The sequence below is a fragment of the Saccopteryx bilineata genome, chromosome 2, assembly GCF_036850765.1.
Source record: "Saccopteryx bilineata isolate mSacBil1 chromosome 2, mSacBil1_pri_phased_curated, whole genome shotgun sequence".
Taxonomy (NCBI): domain Eukaryota; kingdom Metazoa; phylum Chordata; class Mammalia; order Chiroptera; family Emballonuridae; genus Saccopteryx; species Saccopteryx bilineata.
In genome coordinates, this window is record NC_089491.1 from 68,552,347 (window position 1) to 68,567,866 (window position 15,520).

A 15,520-nucleotide genomic window follows, 5' to 3' on the forward strand; every position below is an offset into this window, starting at 1 on the left:
TCTCTCAAACCATGTCTAGGTTTTTTTCTCAGCCAAATATAGTCCATAAGCCCCTTCCAGGCTCCAGGGCTCTAGGGTGGGATTCTGGTTTTGGGGTAATAACCTACACCTTACTGGAGAGCCCTCCCTATTACAAAAGTTTCTCCTAGCCGCCACTCACTCCCTGGAGTGGGGCAGCCATTTCTGCATCTCCACCTTTTTTACCAGTCTCAGCGTGGGTTCATTGGTGGTTCTTGGCTGTAGAATCCTCTTAGTTTAGTCCAAAGTTTGTCTTTCATGATGAATGTTTTCAGATTTAAGTTGTAATCCACCTTGGTTCTGGGAAGTGGGAGTTGGAGCATCTACCTACTCTGTGGCCATCTTGGAACTCCATAGTTATCATTTCTGATATTGTATTTGTCATTTCTGACTGATTCTTTTTTATTATTTCAATGTCCTTTTTGATGCTTACTATCTCTTTATTCAAGTGCTCATTATGTCCATCTATTGTTGCTCCAAGACCCTTAAGCATCCTAAAAATTATTATTTAAACTGCATCTGGTTGTTTTGTTACTTCCATTTCATTTAGTTCTTTTTCTGGGGATTTCTATTGTTGATTCATTTGGGTCACATTTCTCTATCTCCCATTTTGTCTGTGTATTAGGTAGCGCTGTCTGACTGAAATTTTTGTGGTGTCTTTATGAGGAAGATGGGCTCAGTGATACTGACCTCCAGGCTCCTGTTTTTCTTGTTCTAGGAATACTTCTTGAGGGTACTATTTTCCCTCCTGTTGTATGTGAGTATTGAATGAAGTTTGTCTCTTTGTGGGTATGATTATTCCTTCAGCCTGGCTGGCTCTAAGGGTCAACCTTGATCATATGTATTACACATTGTGTAATGTTTGTCCTATTGGGCGTTTTTATTCTCCACAGTGTGTGGTGTATGTTAGACACCTCCTTTGGACATGCTACTTGTGTAGATAGCTGAGTCTAGGGTTGGTGCTGTCTGCCACCCACTACCAGTTGTGTTGGTTCTAGGTCTTCTTGGGTTGGTGTCAGCTGTTGTTTTAACTTGCTGTGGGCTACCTGTTTGTAGCTGCTGCTGTTTTTGCTCTTTGTGTCTGCATTTTCTGTGCCTAGTAGTGTGGGAAGGGCCAACCTGTGTATAAGGATCAGCTTCCTCCTTCTTAGTAATGACAGCATCTCCATAAAAGCTCCACGCTTCATAAGATTTACCTCCACTTTTCAGCTGCTTCTCCTCCTCTTATAGCTGCCTGGATTTCCCACTGAATCTTCTATAGAAAGACTATAGTGTGGGCCCAGACTGACTTCACCCAACTAACCCCTCTACAGGTTGCAAGCTTGTTGGGTTAGGGCAGCTGTGGTTGGGAATACAACATTAGTGGGACCTCCTACTCTAGGGGTCTCTTGGTCAGTAGCTCAGTATGAGAATGTGGCCCCTACTCCAGAGCTTAATCCCTCAGCCACTTCTATATACTCAAATTTTATTTATCCCCAATAAGGTGAGCAGCAGATTCAGATCAAGTGGGGCCAACAGTCCACTCTGCAGAAATTCTTACCACTGGGGAGACCCTCGTCTCAGGGAAGAAGACTAAGAGAGTCCTCTCCTGGGGTTGACTGTGACCCCCAGAGAGTGGAAAGCCCCTCTATCAGATTCAACAATCGGCTCACAGGGAGCCACACTTTAAATACCCATGCTCTAAGCCTCTCTCCCTTCCCCCTGTGGAATCTAGTCCAGCAGGACAGGATCCAGCACCCAGGCTGGCTGACTATGAAGCTCCACTCTATCCAATGCACATGAGCCACTGTGCCTGTGCTGACCACAGAGAGCAGAACTCTCCTCAACTGGGGCAGGTGTGAGGAGCCCTTCTTTAGGATACCACTCTAGTAAGGGTTGTTAGGTCCTGAACTGATGCTTTCCACAGCCGTCCTCTGGATGTGCCTGATCTGGGCCTCCCTGGCAAGAACCTGGTACAGACCAGTGGGAGACATTGCCCGTGACTGGCCCTCAGCAACCTTCTTGGAGCTGAGCAATCCAGAGTTTGTGGCTGCCTCTGCTAGGCCCAGGTATACATGGAAATACCGGCTGCACACCTAGCCTGGCTTTTATCCATTCAAGGCCTGGGGGAAGGTCTGCTTAAAAGGCCAAGGTTCCCTGAGTTTTTCTTTCTGCAGCCGCTGTCTGCTAGCTGCTTGTTTGTCTCAGCCACTGAAAAATCCTCTGTTAGAGTCCAGAGCCTGTGACAATTTAGGTATTAAAAATGGTGGTGGGTGTGGCTCTGCCTCTTGACCTCAGGTGTCAGTCTATCCAGACTTTTTCACAGACCTCAGTAGGCTGTGGCCCCTGGAGTCTGGTGAGTATGGACTCTAATACCCAAAGGTTGGTCTGCTGGCTCCCCAAATAGTTTGTACTGAGTTCTCTGGGAGGTGGAATCATCAGTCTTAGACTCAGAAACTTGTGGGGGAAAGTTTCCAGCCTCGACACCAGAAAACTGAGTCACTGATGCTCTTCCTGCTTCCTGATTTCTCTGAGCAACCTAGTCATCATGACTGGAGCAGGCTGATGCCACTCAGGGGGGACTGCTCCACCCAAGAAAGATGGCAACTGCAGTAACTAGAGAATGACTCAGCTCAGGGGTTCTGGTAGCCATCCCCCACACTGTTTCTCCCTGGACCTCCAACTTTAGAGTGTTTTCGTGCAACTTGAGTCCTCTCAGCTCAATCTTTATTGGAGCCCCAGGTAAGTGGCTATGAATAAAATTTTCTGTGCAAGTTCTTTAAGACAGAGCCTATATCTCTGAGAGTTCCATCTCTTTCTCACAGAGAGAGACCTGGCTCTTTACAGTGCCAGTTGCTGTGTGGGCAATTGTTCTAGGCTCTGGAGCTCTAGGCTGGGGCTTCAGGCCTGGGACTGAGGACTCACACCTCTCAGGGTGACACTCCTCACAGTGAGAGTCCCTCTGGACCATCAGCCACCACTCGCTCATGGGAGCGGGGCAATCCCCTCTGTGTCTCTGTCCTTCCTACCTGTCTTGTTGTAGCTTTTCCTGTGATCCTTGTTTATAGAGTCTTCTACATTTAGTCCAAAGTTGGGTTTTCAAGATGATTGTTCTTAAATTAACTTATAATCCAGTTTGGTCCTGGAAGGTGTCAGTTGGATGTCCGCCTATTCTGTCACCGTCTTGGAATCTCTTATTTGTTTGCTTTTGATCCTTTGTTCATTTCTATTAGTTTAGGGTCATGTGAATGTGAAAACTGCTTGTCCCTTTCTTCTAATTCTCATACTTCATTACTTAATAAATTGTCTTACTAGATTTCTCAGGACCTAGATTTGATATTGAATAAAATTATCAATAGTGATACCCTCATGTTGAAACTGTATCTATGGTTTCAACATAAAGTATCTTATTTGATGTAAGTTTTAGTAAACATTATTAATATTATATTAAGTAATTCTTTCTATTGTTATTATTCTTAAGAGTTTTTTTCTTTGATCAAGCATAAAAGTTGACATTGTCATTTATTTATTGTTATTACTATATGAAAATTTTCTTTTATCTGTATTACCACTAATACATTTGGTGAAATTTATTATAGTTTATTTTCTTTTTCTTTCTTTTTTATTCTTTCTTTCTTATTTATATATTTTTGAGAGACAGGCAGGGAGAGAGAGACAGGAACATGGAGCTGCTCTTATATGTACCCTGACTGGGAAATTGAACCAGCAGCCTTTTGCTCCAGGATCATGTTCCAAACAACCGATCTATCTGGCCAGGGTTTAATTATTTTTTAATTGATTTTTATAAACACAGAGAAAGGAAGGGAAAGAAGGGAAAGGAAGCATTCATTTGTTGTTCTACTCAGTCGCACATTTGTTGCTTGTTCCTGTGTGTGCGCTGACTGGGGATCGAACCTGCAACCTTGTTGTTTCAGGGTGATGCTCTAAACCAACTGAGCTAACTGGCCAGGGCCCAATACTGTTTCATAAGTAGGCAGTGGGCTCACAAAAGCAGAGGTGAATCAGTGCAATATTCACAAGTTAAGAAATTGATTATCAACTGGTATAGTTCTTAACACTTCTAAATCACTTCATAAAATGTTGGGAAAAATTGTTAAAACTTACATTTTTCAAATTATTAAATTCAAATAAGTTAAGATGAGAAAAAATGATCACTTAAGATGGCTTCATAATGACAATATTAATACCCCTAGATACTTATAAGAAGAGATTGTTAGTACTTGGAGTGGAAAAAGGCAGACACATGATCAATTATACAGTGGTACCTTGAGATACAAACAGACCAACATACGAATTTTTTAAGATATGAGCTGTGACTCAGTCAGTATTTTTGTTCGAGATCTGAGCAAAATTCTGAGATATGAATCGTGATTCCAGAAGCTGCCACTAGTTGGTGCGTTGGTGCACGGGACCAGTATCAGCAGTTTGATATACGAGTTGACTGACTTACGAGCTTGGTTACAGAATGAATGAAATTTGTATCTCAAGGTACCACTGTATTTGTCTTATCATTCATCACATGGCCACAAAATTATCACTACAGAGAGTTACTACTTCTAATACTACGATCTCCTATCACTCAGATATGTTGAGACCAAGAAATATTGAAGACCACATTTTGAAATAAAGCAGAGATAATAGCCAAAATAAAATGTATAATAATAATAATAATAAAGACTCTTAATCCTGAGTCAAAAAACCCAATTGTCTATACATAATTGCATGCATTAACATTTAAATAACTCGAAATCTGCATGTTGCTAATAAAATCTATATAAGGATCACAAAAATAAATGATTTGCTAAAAGACTTGCATATCATCTACTTAGAGCCATACTATAGAAAACTGTCCAGTGAAAAATAATCTATTATGATGAGCATGAACATGGGAGTATTTTATATACTATGTGATATTACCTGCTGTGTCTGTAGAGAATCTATGTAGAAATGATGTCTGGTCTTATAACTCCTTTGAGCCTGCTTAAGGTTCTACAAAGTTTGCTATTTACTTTCAAGATTTTTATATCAACAAGAGTATCATTGCCCACCAACATTGAGCAGAGCCTTGGTATGTTTCTGTGTGAGAACTTTGAAAGATTAAAATTATTCTTCTATTTGAAACACAACTCTAGCACCTTCGTTGTGGCCTTCACTGTATAGGTGACATAGCAAATGCCAGCAAAACTGGAGACAAGCAGAGAAAGTGATTACCACAAGTATCGTGTTTCAGCTAAGGCTTTGAGATGGTTTTGGAATAGAGGCTTTGCTCTCCTCACCTTTGGAACTAGTCAACATCCAAAAGGCTGCAGTCAGAGAAACAAAACTTCTCAGAAGAGAGTTGACATGCTCTATCTGATATATAGATATTAAACACTATAGTTTGGAAACAAAAATTGTCGTATGTAACCTGATAAATACAAACAAACTCAGAGGCCCATAAGGAAAATTTACTGCTCACATAAATTAGGGGATATTTGAAAATAAATATGAAGCAATAAAATATCCCCAAAGTTTTGTGAACAGTATATTTGGAGCCGTATCAACCTGAAAAAGCAAGTAAGTTTAAATAGCCTGGTTAGAGTACAGATTTGTATGGAGTTTTATTCTTTTGTTTTTTTTGTTTCTGAACTTTTAACCTATCCACTATCTTTGATTTAAATAGTTAGCATTTTTGTGAAGTGTCTTTTTTTAACAGCCTATATTTCCTATGCAAACTTATTTAAACAGATGTAGACATCTAATTCTGAGGGTTAGAGTAAGAGCAATTCTATAATATGGTTTAAGTATCCTTTCCCATCCCATTACTATTCGATGGAAATGGTACTATATGGAGACATTTCCAAACAAATAACAAATGAACTTGAAAAAAAGCTACAAATAGTTACTAGAAAATATTAACAGAACAAAATAGACACTCTGAAAATTCATATGTTCCAGAATGATAGTTGTTCAAAACACCAACATGTAAATTGTAGAGTAGAAAATTATCTGGAGTTATTAGGTTATTTTACCATTGCTTTTTTTTTATTAAAAAAGTTTTTAATTGAATTATGCCTCCTTTATCAAATATCAATTGATTATAAAAGCATGAGTATATTTCTAGGCTCTCTATTCTGCTCCATTGATCAGTTTTTCGGTTTTTCTGCCAGTGCCATAGTGTTTTGATTACTATGGCTTTGTAGTGTAGTTTGATACCCAGTAGTGTAATTCCTCTGACTTGATTCTTTGTTTTTAAAATTGCTGTGGCTGTTCAGGGTCTTTTGTGGTTTCATAAAAATTTTTGGATTATTCTAGCTCTGTAAAATACACCATTGGTATTTTTATTTTATTTTATTTTGAGAGAGAGACAGGAAGGGATAGAGAGAGAGGGTGAGAGACATCAACTCTTCATTGCTTTCATTTTTGTTGTTTATTGATTGCTCCTCAAATGGTCCATAATGGGGATGAGACTGGGTTTCCTTGCTTAAATCAGTAACCTTGGGCTTTTTATGCCAGTGACCTTTGGGCTCAAGATGGCAAGCTTTGGGATTGTGTGGATGATCCCACACTTAAGCCAGTGACCCCATGCTGATGAACCTGCCCTCAGATGCAGCAAACTAGGGGCTTTGAATAGTATGAATATTTTAATGATGTTAATTCTTCCTATTCTTGAACATGATATAAGCATCCAGTTATTTATATCTTCTTCAATTTCTTACTTTAGTGTCTAAACAATTTTATAAGTATAGGTCTTTCATATCCTTGGTTAAATTTATTTCTAGATATTTTAATTATTTTTATAACTTGTCAAAGGTATTGTTTTCTAAATTTTCCTATTGGTTAGTTCATTTTTGGTGTATATAAATGCAACTGATATCTATTGAATAGATATTTATTTTGTATCCTGTTACTTTACTGAATTTAGTTATCAGTTCTAGTAGATTTTTTGTGAAATATTTAGGGTTGTCTATATATAGTATCATGTCATTTTCACATATGGTTCTCTGCCTGTTAAAATCACAGGTATGTGGTCTGGGATCCTGGATGCAGATGGTTGGCCCACATGGTTCATGTGAGAGGATCCCAAGGTTTATCTGTTGGTGCATAGAGACTCCCACACCCACTTTAGCAGCTGCTCAGCCTCCCTCATCCATGTGGACCAGGATTGGTGGATCCCAGGCCTCTCCATGGACATTAATGTTTTTTCAAATTCCCGGCTATTTTATCAATGCTCTGATGGGAAGTCTTGAGAATACAACTTTGAACAATTGTTCAAGAACTTTTTGGTGTCACTCCTTAGGATGGGTACTGCCAGGGGAAGGTGAGAACCAGTGGGACGTTGACGAGTCCTCCACACTGTCATCCCAGAGGAGGGGCCTTGCCTCCTTCTCCTCAGGGGATCTGCTGGGCCTCTGCTTTCTCACTTTGTCCCCATGGCTGGTCGCCATCAGTCCAGAAGCCTGCCAGTCTGATATTGACAATGCTCTCTCCCTGTCTTTACATTTTTTGCATCCCCATAGCAGAGTTCAAGCATTTCTGACTTGCACTGGTGTGTGCACTGCCCGTCATTCAAAGTACATGTGTTTGTCCTCTGTCCCTTTAGAAAACACCAACATTTGAGAGTATTCTGCATCATGAGGATGTTAAAACTCTGCCCTCCCATTATGAGAAATGCTTTTCAGATTCTGGTGTGTCTTCCCAGATTTTCACATCTTTCTTGTTTTTATTTTGGGTACAGGAACAGACAGCCATTGCCTGACTGACTTCTGGCCCTGGGGTCGCACTTACTCTGAGATTATGGACACACTTACTTGAAGGGCTTCATTGGGCTGCCAATCCCTCTGGGATTTCCCTTTCAAATAATAAAAGTGATATTTCAGATGAAAAAAGAGAAAAGGAAAGTATGTGAGCAGACACAAAAAGACACATATTTTAATATTTCATTTATAGAAATGAATAGATTGGTAAAAAAGCAGATCACAGGTGGCCAGGAGGAGCGGGGAGCAAGGGCTTTTGGTGCAGGGTTTCATTATAGGGTGACGGAACATTCTGTGATTAGGTAGTGGTGGTGATGCGGCGCATCGTGAATGTACTTCATGCTCAAGAATCACACAATTTAAAATACAAATAGTAATTTTTATTTACTAGTTAAAATTAATCATATCTACGAGAAAAGGAAAAAATAGCAATTAAATTAATTAAAAGAAAAAGGTCAAACAGTGGGGGTAAGTTAAATTCTAATGGGAGGAGGAAAGCAGGTTCAACATGCTGATCCAGAGCTGGCCCTGATGTGCTTTCTAGGAAGCTCTTCCCTTCTGGCTGGAGCCAGGGCATTTTCTGGGGAGGGTTCTACAGGCTCTATTGCTGGACCTTTTCAGGGAGCTGAAGTTACGCCGCGCAGGCCAGCCCCAGCTCCAGCCCCGAAGCTGCTGCTAGAACTGCCTCAGGAGTGGCCGCTGGAGAAGGCCCGGCCGCTGGCGGAGGACAGCCCTCCTGCTCTGGAGCGACCTCCAGGTCCTCCGCGGTGTCTGCATCCTCACGACCTAGAGCAGAAGTTGAACCTGTATCTGGTTCTGTGTCCTGGGCTGGTCTTAGAGGTGGAAGAGGAGAAAGGATCACCTATTAGTGTCCTTTCCAGTTTCACCCCCCCACCCCCAGAAAAATACAGCTAGAGCCTTCCAGAACAGCAGGGCCCAGGACCCACCACAGGACGTCCTCCCTGCCCACAGTCCAACAGATGAGTGGTCTGAGGTCAGTCGTTGCTCCTGGCCAGCCCCTGGGGGTGCTCCCTGTGTGTTTGGCACTCACCCCTCCCATAAGCTTGCAGGCACCTCCACCTCCCGTGCCTGCACCACATCCTGCACTTTCTCACCCTTGCCCTCTGCCTCCTTGGGCTCCTGGTCCTCACGCCCAGTTCTCTTACTGTGGGCATGTTGAAGCTAGAAGTTGTTAACTGCTCATGAAGTTTGAGTGACTTCAGGTGAAGAGTCTTTCTCTGGTCCTCTGTGGGCCCTGGTTCCCCCGACCCCCAGGTGGCCACACTCACTTCGGGCCTGCTCTGGACCTCAGTGGAGTGATCTACCTGCCCCGCAATGGTGGAGATGGTGCGGGAGTCTTCATCAACCTCTGCTCACTGATGTCTTGGGTTGAGATCTGTAGTGACCATGACCAGCAGCTGATTTAGAGGTCTCAAGCCCTGCCTGCCCTCATCCCTGCTACTTCTGCCCACTAGACATCATCCCTCCCCACACCCATCAGGCCCAGCCCTGTGTCTGCACAGTCCTCACCCAAAGGAAGGATATTCATTTCTAGGGCTAGTGACATACTTTGGGCAGAGGGTACTGCCCACACTCCATGTCTACACAGCCAGCCTTGACCTAGGTGAAACCATGACAGGTCCTCCAGGCCTCTGCCTCCCCTCAGCCTGTTCTTGCTCAAGGGATGACCTCCCTATGTTGTGAACCCCTCTGCTGCACACACACACACACACACGCACGGGATATAATGCTTCTCAGGTAGGATCAGAGTGGTGGCCTGGCCCAAACAAACCTCCTTTGACCTCCCTGTGTTAGGTCTGGGTTCCACCGTGAAGAGGGCCACAGGCATCTGGGCTGAGTGAGGATCCAGTGACGGCAGCAGCCGAAGGCACTATTACCATGGCCTTTTTGGAGGCGATGCCTGGCGAGAGGGGAAGACAACAAGAGAACATCCTATCTCTCTGAGTGTCTCTAGCCAAATGAGTTGGGTGAGATCTGTTTAGAATGTGGCTGCCTGGTTACCAGGTTCCAAGTTCAGTTGGACTCCATAGTCAGGAAAAGAGGTCACTAATCATGTCAGGAATGAGGTCACTGCTCTTGTCTGAGGAGATGCTTGAGGTACGGGATCTAACAAGACTCCACCTCTGATCCGTCACGGTGCATGAACACCATTCAATTTCTTACTCTAATACCCTTAAGAATTGCTATCTTCAGTAAGTCAACAAAGAAGTATTGGTGACGATGTGGAGAAAAGGGTACTCTAGGTGTACTGTTGGTGGGAATGCAGGCTTATGTAGCCACTGTGGAAAGTGGTATAGAGTTACCTCAAAAAATTAAAAATGGAAATGCCTTATGACCCAGTGATCCCACTTCTGGGAATATATCCAAGAAACTTGACACATTAATTCAAAAGAATATATGCACCCTTATGTTCATTGAAGTATTATTTATAATAGCCAAGATTTGTAAGCAGCCCTGTGTCCATTAGTGGATGAGTAGATTAAAAAAAGCCATAGTATATTTACAGAATGGAATACTACTCAGCAGTAATAAAAGAAGGAAATTTTACCCTTGCGACAGCATGGATGGAAGAGCAGAGCATTATGCTAAGTGAGATAAGCCAGTAGGATAAAAATAAGTTCCATTTGATTTCACTTATATGTGGAATCTAATGAACAAAATAACTAACAATCAAAATACAAACTCTCTTCATAGAAAGAGAGAACAGACTGATAGCTGTCAGATATGAAGGGGTTGGGAGCTGGCTGAAAAACGAAGGGATTAAGCAAAGTAATAACCTTATGGACATAGACAACAATATGGTGATTACCAGAGGGAAACAGGTGGGCAGAGGTAGAAGCTATAAAAGGGAGAATAAATGGTAATGAAAGGAAACTTGACTTGGAGTGGTGAACACACAATGCAATAAAAGTGAAATAGTATAGAACTGAACACCTGAAACTTGTATAATTTTTATTAATATCACCCCAATAAATTCAATAATAAACAAATAAAGATATAGAAAAACATTGGACCATGCAAAATAAAAATAAAGATAACATTGTCCATCATCTAGAAATGTTAAAATTGTATTTACTTTTACTTCCATTTTTTTGTTTTTTCAAGAAATAATATCTGAAACCTTTATGATATTATTAATCAATGTTACTCAAATAGATCCAAATAAAAAAGAAATATAATAAAAACCCATTCTCAATTCCTCTTCTCAGTATGCAACCACCCAATCAGCACTGCTTTTTTCTTGTCTTTCTTTTTTGACTTCTACTAAAAGTTAGGATTTGGGGAATAGACTATGAGCGAGGGTTTTTTCTGGCTGGTGAATGCTGAAACACGTTCTGTAAGAGTTCAATCAAAGAAGAGTTTTGTTAAAAAACGAGGTTCAGGTGTAGAATTTGGAGGTACTGAAAAGAGAGCAAGCATTTTACAAATGAAGCAGGTTTCCTTCTGCTTCCTTTTATGCTTTCCTATTTTTATATGTCATCCATTTGCTAAGGCTCTAAGCGATGTGTATGCATCTTTAAATGAACCTCCCTAGAAAAAAGCTAAGTGCATCAAAATCACCAGGCATTGATGCCTGTCTTTAAAATATACTCACACACTGATGGAGTATAGGTTTGCTTTCTTCCCCAAAACAAGATGCTCCTGGCACCTGTGGAGGTGAGCCCCAGCATGAGTGATCTGTTTTTGACAGTCTGTTTTTGACAGTCTTTTCATACATGAAAGCTCATTGATAAGTCACCTAGGTACCCAATTTTAACAATCTCAATTGGCATTTATGTTGGCTGTGAAATTGTACACCCAGAAGACCTAGAGATACTTCTTCCATGACACCTAAGTTTGTTACTGCCCTGAAATGTCTTAACTGCTGTACAATATAGTATCGCCACCCACATATAGGCATTTAGAACTCTGGTTCCTCAGTCACACTAGTTACATTTTAAATGCTCAGTAGCCATATGTGAGAAGTGGCTACCATATTGTACAGCACAGATAGAGAACATTCCATTACTGCAAAAAATTCTACTAAACAGCACAGACCTAAATGCAGTAGTTGGTGACATTATTTTCCATGTGACTGAGTACGAGTTCTCAGCACACGCAATTCTTCTTGGAAATGGGTAGATCAGGGTGACAAGTATCCTTCTACTGTTCGGGGCCTTCTGTGGATGAGAACAAGGAAAAGACTAGATTTTTGCTCCTGACCATATCTGCTACCATAACACACTATCTCTCACTTTCCTAAGATAAGAAATGTAAAGGACCAGCACAATAGTTGTCATATAGTAAGTGCTCAATAAGAGCTAGTGTCTGTATCTATAGGGCCCAGCTAGGAGAATTCACATAAATTAAAGAAACATGGAGAATTTAACATAAAAAAGTCATTAAGAAGTTATAGATTTGTTACCTAACTAAATAAGAGATCATGGAGACCGCAACTCTAGGACATAGTTCATTTGCACACCATCTATTACCCCCTGTTCTGTGTTGCCATCTCTATCTATCTTAGTTTTCCTTGTAGGTATACATGTATCAGAACTCTGTTCTACTGGTCTCTTGTCTATTCAAGCTCCAAAGCCATTGCTGTCTTCATTACTAGAGCTTTATAATAAACAACAGCAGACACAAAAAGTCTCCCCAATGCTGTTTCTCAAAAATATCTTAACTTTTTGTTTGTTTGCTTTTTAATTTTTGTTCTTCTCTATTAATTTAGGTCATGTGAATCTGAAAAGTGTTTGCCTCATCCCTCCAATTATCATACTTCCAACTTCTTTACTTAATAAATTGCCTTACTAGATTTTCCAGTACCTTCTGTTTAATATTGAATAAAATTATCAATAGTGAATACCCTCATGTTGAGACTGCATCTCTGGTTTCAACATTATCTGATTTGATGTAAGTTTTTAGTAAATATTATTAGGATTAAGTAATTCTTTCTCCTGTTAGTTTTCTTAGACTTTTTCTTTTTAAATCAATCCTGGAAGTTGACAATGTCAGTAAATGACTGTGATTAGTATATGAAAATTTTCTTTTATCTATGGTAATACATTTGTTGAAATTTATTATACTTTTTTTTCTTCTTTCTTTTCTTTTTCATATATATGTATTTATAAAGTCTACTGGAAAGTTCTGTCTGTTTCTATCACAACAAGTTTTGACACGTAAGAACATGTTTATTTGGCGCATGTGTGTCTCTCTATTTTTATTACTTAATGTACACATATTGATGTAGCAAATTAACTAAAACAAAGTTGATTCACATTAGTCTTATGTGTGAAGCCATAGTGTACCTATGGCTACTGATAAAGTTCATTTACTGTAGTTTTTACGAATTTCAACAAGGAAGAAATGCTACAGAAGCATGTCTGTCACATCCACCATATTCCCCGGACTTAGTACCCTCCGACTATCACTTGTTTTTGTCCTTACAAAATTGTTTGGAGTTCTTGCTGGCATTGAAACACTGCGGACAAAATGCCGGAGCGTGATAGCCAGCCGTTTTCCAACCCTTTGGCCCCAGATGGCCACAATGTGGATGATCCTCACTCCTTCCACCAATCAAAACTCACCAATGAAGACTTTAGGAAGCTTCTCATGACCCCGAGGGCTGCACCTCCCTCTGCACCGCCCTCCAAGTCACGTCACCATGAGATGCCAAGGGAGTACAATGAGGATGAAGACCCAGCTGCAAGAAGGAGAAAAAGGAAAAGTTATTATGCCAAGCTTCGCCAACAAGAAATTGAGAGAGAGAGAGAGAACTAGCAGAGAAGTACCGGGACCAAGCCAAGGAACGGCGAGATGGTGTGAATAAAGATTATGAGGAAACGGAGCTGACCAGCACTACAGCTAACTACAGGGCTGTGGGTCCAACTGCTGAAGCGGACAAATCAGCTGCAGAGAAGAGAAGACAGTTGATCCAAGAGTCCAAGTTCTTGGGTGGTGACATGGAACACACTCATTTGGTGAAAGGCTTGGATTTTGCTCTACTTCAGAAGGTATGAGCTGAGATTGCCAGCAAAGAGAAGGAGGAGGAAGAACTCATGGAAAAGCCCCAAAAGGAAACCAAGAAAGATGAGGATCCTGAAAATAAAATTGAATTTAAGACACGTTTGGGCCGCAACGTTTCCCGCATGCTCTTCAAAAGCAAGGCATACGAGTGGAATGAACTGTTCCTGCCGGGCGCATGGCCTATTGGGTATACCTGGATGATGAGTATGCTGACACAGACATTCCCACCACTCTTATCCGCAGCAAAGCTGATTGCTCCACCATGGAGGCCCAGACCACGCTGACTACAAATGGCATTGTCATCAGCAAGCTCACCCAGATCCTTTCCTACCTGAAGCAGCGGAACCGCAACAAGAAGCTCAAGAAGAAGGATAAAGGGAAGCTGGAAGAGAAGAAACCCCCTGAGGCTGACATGAATATATTCGAAGACATTGGGGATTTTGTGCCCTCCACAACCAAGACGCCTCAGGACAAGGAACGGGGGGGGGGGGGCAATATCGGGAACGGGAGCGTGATCGGGAGAGAGAGAGAGAGACCATGCCAGGGAGTGGGAGCGAGAATGAGATCGGGAGTGGGACCGAGAGAGAGAGGAAGAGAAGAGGCACAGCTACTTGAGAAGCCAAAAGTGGATGATGAGCCCATAGATGTTGACAAAGGACCTGGGTCTGCCAAGGAGTTGGTCAAATCAATCAATGAAAAGTTTGCTGGTTCTGCTGGCTGGGAAGGCACTGAATCGCTGAAGAAGCCAGAGGATAAGAAGCAGCTGGGAGATTTCTTTGGCATCTCCAACAGTTATGCTGAGTGCTACCCAGCCACGATGGATGACATGGCTGTCGACAGTGACGAGGAGGTTGATTGCAGCAAAATGGACCAGGGTAACAAGAAGGGACCCTTAGGCCGTTGGGACTTTGATACCCAGGAAGAATACAGCGAGTATATGAACAACAAGGAAACTTTACCCAAGGCTGAATCCCAGTATGGCATCAAAATGTCTAACGGGCGGAAAACCAGGCTCTCCAAGGAAACCAATGACAAGGCAGAGCTTGATCACCAATGGAAGAAGATTAGTGCAATCATTGAGAAGAGGAAGAAGATGGAAGCTGATGGGGTTGAAGTGAACAGACCAAAATAGTAATCTCCATTTCCAACTCCAAGGAGTCTTTACAAGGTTATGCTCCCCACTGCTTGCTTTCTTCAATCCTTGAAAAGTTGTAAGGTTTTTTATTTTAATAAATGTATATAAAATATTTCTGTATAATCATTTGGTTCCATTAAAATTGGTTAACCTGCAAAAAAAAAATTGTTTGAAGGGCAAAAAATTAAAAAATGAAGAAGATATCAAACAAGCACTGGTTCAATTTTTCGCATAAAAAGATAAAACATTTTTCAAAAATGGGATATACAAATTGCCCTCACGCTGGCAAGAAATCATTAATAATAATGGCAATTATATTATTTAATAAAGTTTATTGATGGTAAGAAAAATTTGTATTTTGTTTTATTCCAAAAACGAACAGAACTTTCCGGTAGACCTTATGTATATATATATTTTTTTTGGGGGGGGGGGAAAGAGAGACAGGAACATAGAGCTGCGCCTGTACTTTCCCTGAATGGAAAATTGAACCAGCAACCTCATGTTCTAAAACCATGTTCCAACCAACCAATCTGTCTGGTCAGGGCTTAATTTTTTTTTTATCGATTTTTATAGAGATAGAGAGAGAAAGGGAGAGATGAGAAGG

The 15,520-nt window shown here is 41.2% G+C and overlaps 1 pseudogene; it reads left to right on the top strand.

Moving 5' to 3' along the window:
* The first annotated feature begins 13,247 nt into the window (after positions 1-13,247).
* On the top strand, positions 13,248-15,081 carry LOC136322867 (protein Red pseudogene; annotated as a pseudogene).
* The last annotated feature ends 439 nt before the right edge of the window (positions 15,082-15,520 follow it).